General features: G+C 41.5%; 1 protein-coding gene across 1 annotated transcript in view; it reads right to left on the reverse strand.

Moving 5' to 3' along the window:
• Positions 1 to 7,500, reverse strand: part of Rsod (Related to Sod) — a 94,580-nt gene that overhangs the window by 76,337 nt on the left and 10,743 nt on the right. The window lies entirely within an intron of this gene.

Raw genomic sequence — 7,500 nt, forward strand, 5'->3', positions numbered from 1 at the left:
TTGGATAACGAGTGGCCTTTTTTTTGTTATTCATGAGGTTGATATCGGTGGCGGTTGCTTATATATATATATATATATATATATATATATATATATATATATATATATATATATAGAGAGAGAGAGAGAGAGAGAGAGAGAGAGAGAGAGGGAGAGAGAGGGAGAGAGAGGGAGGGAGGGAGGGAGGGAGGAGGGAGGGAGGGAGGGAGGAGAGAGAGAGAGAGAGAGAGAGAGAGAGAGAGAGAGAGAGAGAGAGAGAGAGAGGGAGGGAGGAGAGGGAGAGAGGGAGGGAGGAGGGAGGGAGGGAGAGGGAGGGAGGGAGAGGGAGGGAGGGAGGGGGAGGGAGGGAGGGAGGGAGAGGAGAGAGGGAGAGGGAGAGGGAGAGGGAGAGAGAGAGAGGGAGAGGGAGAGGGAGAGGGAGAGGGAGAGGGAGAGAGAGGGAGAGGGAGGAGAGAGGGAGGAGGGAGAGGAGGGAGGAGAGAGAGAGAGGAGGGAGAGAGAGAGAGAGAGAGAGAGAGAGAGAGAGAGAGAGAGAGAGAGAGAGAGAGAGAGAGAGAGAGAGAGAGAGAGAGAGGGGGAGGGAGAGAGAGAGAGAGAGAAAGGAGAGAGAGAGAGAGAGAGAGAGAGAGAGAGAGAGAGAGAGAGAGAGAGAGAGAGAGAGAGAGAGAGAAAGAAAAATGGAAGAGAGGGAGGAAGGAGGAGGAGAAAAATGGAAGAGAGGGAGGAAGGAGGAGGAATATGTGGAAGGAGGAGGAGAAAAATAAGGAGGAGGAGAAGAAAAGTAAGGAGGAGGATGAGGAATAAGAGCAGGGAGAGGAAGGAGAAATTGGGTATATTTGAGATATCGTAAATCGCCTGATATCTGGGCACCAACGATTCATCAAATAATATAACTTAAGTTCCTCATGATTCGGGGAATTCTGAGACTCGACTTAATTTGCATATTGTCTTAGCATTATCATGATCCTCATAAACCTGGATCTTCTGTGGCTCTTTGTCTTACTCGAGTGTCTACAAAGAAAGAAGACGATAAATGAATAAGAAAATGATAGAAAAGCCACATGAGATGAATAACTGAATAACTGCTGCAAGGTCTACGAATTTAAAACTTAAAACTTACAAGAGATAAACATATATTTTTAAAACCAATTACATATTATTAATGACTGTAACATTCGCTATAAATCTATAGAACTTAGACAAGTTTCAACGCGCGGTAATAATGTCATTCAGAACTCCATTCATTCACGTATTTGCGAAAATTATTATACGCAGTGGTCTCTCACCTTCGCTATCTCAAAAAAAAAAAAAAGAAAAAGAAAAAGAAAGAAAGAAAAAAGAGAAAAAGAAAAAAAAAAAAAAATATATATATATATATATATATATATATATATATATATATATATATATATATATATATATATATATATATATATATATATATATATATATGACCCGTCGAACCAGTCATGAAGAGAAAGTTCTAGAATTAGACAAATTGGCGACACTAGCACTATTAACTAGTAGGTGCGTTTCGAAAAATTCTTATGGGATGTGTGGGGGTTAACCTGGAAGTGTCATTATGATAAACCATCGAAGTAAAGTATAGAAATTCACTAAATTCACTTTAATATTCCGTATCTGTTTAATATTTTTTTATGGAGTCATATGTCATACTCTATAATTCGAATTTCATGCAACTCACTCTCCTAATATTCTGTTTTTCACATCATATACTGCTCACTATTCATGCATACATTCATACATCATACCCTGTAGTTCATATTTCAAACAGCTCTGTCGAATACTGTCTAATATTCTGTATCATATTCCAACATATTATTCATACATCATACAACATAGTTCCTATTTCACACAACTCACACTCTGCTACTACATATGACCTTGGACACCGCCACACATAAAAAAACTTGACTCATTTTTTCTATAAACCATGAAAAATAAGACAAAAAAAAACCCATACATTTGCACCTGCCATGACCTATTATACCACTAGATGACCTAGTATCCGTGGCGTGTGATAAGTGACCTGGTATGAGAGGAGTCAATTCCTGATCTATTTTGCTTTATGACTTGCTGTTGTCTTTCCTCTATTTCTAACAAGTTTTATTAATTATTTATATTTCTTTGATACTATGACCTTGTTTGGGATAAAGTTACCTTTGTTTTTTTGTTTATATGCATTCTCATTTGATTTATTATTACTACTATTATCATCGTTACTTAATCACATATATCGCTTCCTTTTAGTTTCCGTTTTTTCTGCATTTTAATTAAATTTATATATTTTTTTCAATTAATTACAGCTGTCTCCTTCTGGCTAATTGAAAGTCCTATACAAGTAGTTATTTGGATGATAAAATACAATCACATAAAAAATGATGATAAAATATAAACAGGGATTAACTTTGCTAAAATAATACAAACTAAAATAATTAATTTTGCTCCCCATACACACAATCCCAAATACAAGGAGATTAACAGCAAACAATAAATGATCTATAAATAAACAAACAGAATAATAACATATACAATAAAATTTACTTGTCATACATTCACTACAAACATACATAGATCATTTATTGTTTGCCGTTAAACTTTTTGTGTTACTAGAAGGAGACAGCTGTTATTAATTGAAAAAAAAATTAATTAAAATGCAGAAGAAAACAGTAGCTAAAAGGAAGCGATAGATATGATTAAGTAACGATAATGATAGTAATAATAAATCGAATTAGAATACATAACATATATATATAACATATAACTCATATATAACATGCAAACGGTCACCTCCCACATCTTGAAGATAACAATAAAAATGACAAAATATGATAGTGAAATGGATGAAATGCGATAATAGATTAATCAGATAATTATAAAATTGATGCAAGGTAATGAAATGAATAACCTTCATTATCACTGACACTGGGTACATACATTAGTGGTAATGATACGAGAGGTAATGATGATGGAGGAACAACACCATAATATACAGCCTAATACAATGGAAATCACAAATCTTTCCGTATGTAAGTGCTGTATTGACGGCAGACGAAAAATAGTCTACATAAAATAAATGGTTACGCATTTATACACTGACATAGATATACTGTACAAACACACACACACACATATACAATATATACATCTATATCTTTATATATATGTATATATATATATATATATATATATCTTTATGTATATGTATATCAATATAACACAAACACACACACACACACACACACACACACACACACACACACACACACACACACACACACACACACATATATATATATATATATATATATATATATATATATATATATATATATATATATATATATATATATATATATATATATATATATATATATATATATATATATATATACATGCACATATCCACACACATCTGCATTTACGAACGCGCGCACGGAAGCATGCATCCTTAAAAGGAAGATGGCGCCCACTCCCCCGCAGCCGAAAGGGAGAAGTGGACGCCCAAACGAGGGAGCCTCACCACCCTGAACGCCCGCAACAAAAGGGAGAAGAGGGCGCCCAAACGAGGGAGCTCCACCACCCTAACCGCACACCACCTCCACCGAGCACACGAACGACACGCTCTTTCGCAACCATTACGTCACACTTTTGCAGTCACTCTGAATTGCGGTGTTATAGAAAAAAAAGATCCTGATTATCGTCATTCGCGTTCTTTTATGTTTTCGCGAATTATGCTGAGCGAGACGCTGAGAAAGGAAGGTAAAGGTGGGGTGGGGTGAGGTAAGGAGGAGGGAGGGTGGAAGGGGGAGGAGGGAGGAGGAGGGAGTGGGGAGGAGGAAGGGGGGAGGGGGAGGAGGGAGGAGGGAGGAGGGAGGGGGAGGAGGGAGGAGAGGAGGAAGGAGGAGGAGAAATAATAATAATGATAATAATAACAATAACAATAATAACAGTAGTGATAATAATAATAATAATCATCATCATCATAATAATAATAATATTGATCATAATAATAATAATAATAACAGTAGTGATAATAATAATAATAATAATAATAATAATAATAATAATAATAATAATAATAATAATAACAATAATAATAATAATCATGATAATAATAATAATGATAATAATAACAGTAATAATAATAATAATGATAATAAGAATAAGAATAACAATAAGAAAAAGGAAGGGTGGAAGTAGAGGGGCGAGGGAAGGAGGCAGGATGGGATAGGGGAGAGGGGGAAGGGAGGAGGAGACTGGAAAAAAGGGGAGAAGTGGAAGGGAAGGGAAGGAGAGGGGACTGAGGAGGAAGGGAGGAAAGGAGAGGGGGAGAAGGGAAAGGCAGGAGACCGGAGGGAGGAGAGAGAGAGAGAGAGAGAGAGAGAGAGAGAGAGAGAGAGAGAGAGAGAGAGAGAGAGAGAGAGAGAGAGAGAGAGAGAGAGAGGAGAGAGAGAGAGAGAGAGAGAGAGAGAGAGAGAGAGACAGAGAGAGAGAGAGAGAGAGAGAGAGAGTGAGAGAGAGAGAGAGAGAGGGAGAGAGAGATGTGTGTGTGTGTGTGTGTGTGAGAGAGAGAGAGAGAGAGAGAGAGAGAGAGAGAGAGAGAGAGAGAGAGAGAGAGAGAGAGAGAGAGAGAGAGAGAGAGAGAGAGAGAGAGAGAGAGAGAGAGAGAGAGAGAGAGAGAGAGAGAGAGAGGGAGAGAGAGAGAGAGAGAGAGAGAGAGAGAGAGAGAGAGACAGAGAGAGAGAGAGCAGAGATAGAGCAGAGAGAGAGAGAGAGAGAGAGAGAGAGAGAGAGAGAGAGAGAGAGAGAGAGAGAGAGAGAGAGAGAGAGAGAGAGAGAGAGAGAGAGAGAGAGAGAGAGAGAGAGAGAGAGAGAGAGAGAGAGAGCGAGAGAGAGAGAGAGAAGAGAGAGAGACAGAGACAGAGAGAGAGAGAGACAGAGAGAGAGAGAGAGAGAGAGAGAGAGAGAGAGAGAGAGAGAGAGAGAGAGAGAGAGAGAGAGAGAGAGAGAGAGAGAGAGAGAGAGAGAGAGAGAGAGAGAGAGAGAGAGAGAGAGAGAGAGAGAGAGAGAGAGAGACAGAGAGAGAGAGAGAGAGACAGAGAGAGTGGGAGAGAGAGAGAAAGAGAGAGGAGAGAGAGAGAAGAGAGAAGAGAGAGAGAGAGAGAGAGAGAGAAGAGAGAGAGAGAGAGAGAGAGAAGAGAGAAGAGAGAGAGAGAGAGAGAGAGAGAGAGAGAGAGAGAGAGAGAGAGAGAGAGAGAGAGAGAGAGAGAGAGAGAGAGAGAGAGAGAGAGAGAGAGAGAGAGAGAGAGAGAGAGAGAGAGACAGAGAGAGACAGAGAGAGAGAGAGAGAGAGAGAGAGAGAGAGAGAGAGAGAGAGAGAGAGAGAGAGAGAGAGAGAGAGAGAGAGAGAGAGAGAGAGAGAGAGAGAGAGAGAGAGAGAGAGAGCGAGAGAGAGAGAGAGAGAGGGAAAGGGAGGGAGAAGGGGGAGGAGAGGGAGTGAGTATGAGGGACGGGGAACAGGGGAGAGGGGGGGAGGGGTGAGGAGGGGGGGAGGGGTGTGTGGCCTCATTCCCTACTTGAAACCGAGAGTGAGGTGGGCGGCTTCCTCGGTCAGTCTTGTTGGATCGCCGGTCGGAATAGGAAGAGAAGAAACGGGAGGAGGAGGAGGAGGGAGAGGAAGGAGAAGGAGGAGGAATAGGAAGAGAAGAAAAAGGAGGAGGAGGAGGAGAGGAAGGAGAAGAAGGAGGATTAAGATGAGAAGAAAAAAGGAGGATGAGGAATAAGATGATGACGAGGAAGGAGGAGGAGGAGGAATAGGAAGAGAAGAGAAGAGAGGAGGAGGAGGAGGGAGAGGAAGGAGAAGGAGGAGGAAAAGGAAGAGAAGAAAAAGGAGGAGGAGGAGGAGGGAGAGGAAGGAGAAGGAGGAGGATTAAGATGAGAAGAAAAAGGATGATGAGGAAGAAGAGGAGGAAGAGGAAGGATGAGGATGAGGAATAGGAAGAGAAGAGAAAGGAGGAGGAGGAGGGAGAAGAAGGGGGATGAGGAGGGAGAGGAAGGAGGAGGAGGAGGGAGAGGAAGGAGGGAGGAATAAAAGGAGGGAGAGGAAGGAAGAGGAGGGCGGAGGGAGAGGAAGGAGGAGGTAGAAGGAGGGAGAGGAGAGGAAGGAGGAGGGAGGAGGGAGAGGAAAGAGGAGTGACAGGACGAGAAGGAGAGAGAGAGAGAGAGAAAGAGAGAGAGAGAGAGAGAGAGAGAGAGAGAGAGAGAGAGAGAGAGAGAGAGAGAGAGAGAGAGAGAGAGAGAGAGAGAGAGAGAGAGAGAGACAAGAGAGAGAGAGAGAGAGAGAGAGAGAGAGAGAGAGAGAGAGAGAGAGAGAGAGAGAGAGAGAGAGAGAGAGAGAGAGAGAGAGAGAGAGAGAGAGAAAGAGAGAGAGAGAGAAAGAGAGAAGAGAGAGAGAGAGAGAGAGAGAAAGAGAGAGAGAGAGAAAGAGAGAGAGAGAGAGAGAGAGAGAGAGAGAGAAAGAGAGAGAGAGAGAGAGAGAGAGAGAGAGAGAGAGAGAGAGAGAGAGAGAGAGAGAGAGAGAGAGAGAGAGAGAGAGAGAGAGAGAGAGAGAGAGAGAGAGAGAGAGAGAGAGAGAGAGAGAGAGAGAGAGAGAGAGAGAGAGAGAGAGAGAGAGAGAGAGAGAGAGAGAATAGTGGTAGGAGACGGAAAAGGAGAATATGAAGGAAAGAAAAAAAGAAAAAAAGGAGGAGGAGGAGGTGAGGGAGGAGGAGGTGAGGGAGAAAGAGAAGGAGAAGGAGAAGGAGGAGGAGAAGGTGAAGGAGGAGGAAGAGAAAGGAGAGAAATAGGAAAGCTTGGAAGAGAAAAGGGATGAAGAGAATAAGAAATATAACCGTAGTGATGAAAAAGAAAATACGAAACCCAAAACCAAAAAAAACAGCAGAAGATATAACGAAAACATAACAGAAAACAGAAAATACTCCCCCCTTATTCTCTGTTCCAAAGCCAGAAAAAGCCACTCCCTCGACACGTGCATGACCAACAGAAACGGTTCCAGACAGCAGCACGAAACAGCAGCAAAAAAAAAAAAAAAAAAAAAAAAAACAGCAGCAGAAAAACATACGAAAACATACTCAACAGAAAACAGAAATTACCCCACCCCTTATTCTCTGTTCCAAAGCCAGAAAAAGCCACTCCCTCGACACGTGCATGACCGACTGAAACGGTTCCAGACGCGAGTGGAACAGCGAGGAACAAAAGCTGGAGTCACAGCGCCACTCAGTCGACACAGACCAGACCTACTCCGTCCCATCGTGTGCCTGGCTCGCTTCTCCATTGTTCAAGCTTAATTTCGGATTAAATGGCTCCAGAATCGGGTTAAAAGTGTCATTTAATTCTCTCTTTTAAAATGGGTTAAAAGTGTTATTTAAATCTCTTTTTCTTTCCTTCTTCTCTCTCTCTCTCTCTCTCTCTTTCTCT

Source organism: Penaeus vannamei, chromosome 10 (genome assembly GCF_042767895.1).
Source record: "Penaeus vannamei isolate JL-2024 chromosome 10, ASM4276789v1, whole genome shotgun sequence".
Lineage (NCBI taxonomy): Eukaryota > Metazoa > Arthropoda > Malacostraca > Decapoda > Penaeidae > Penaeus > Penaeus vannamei.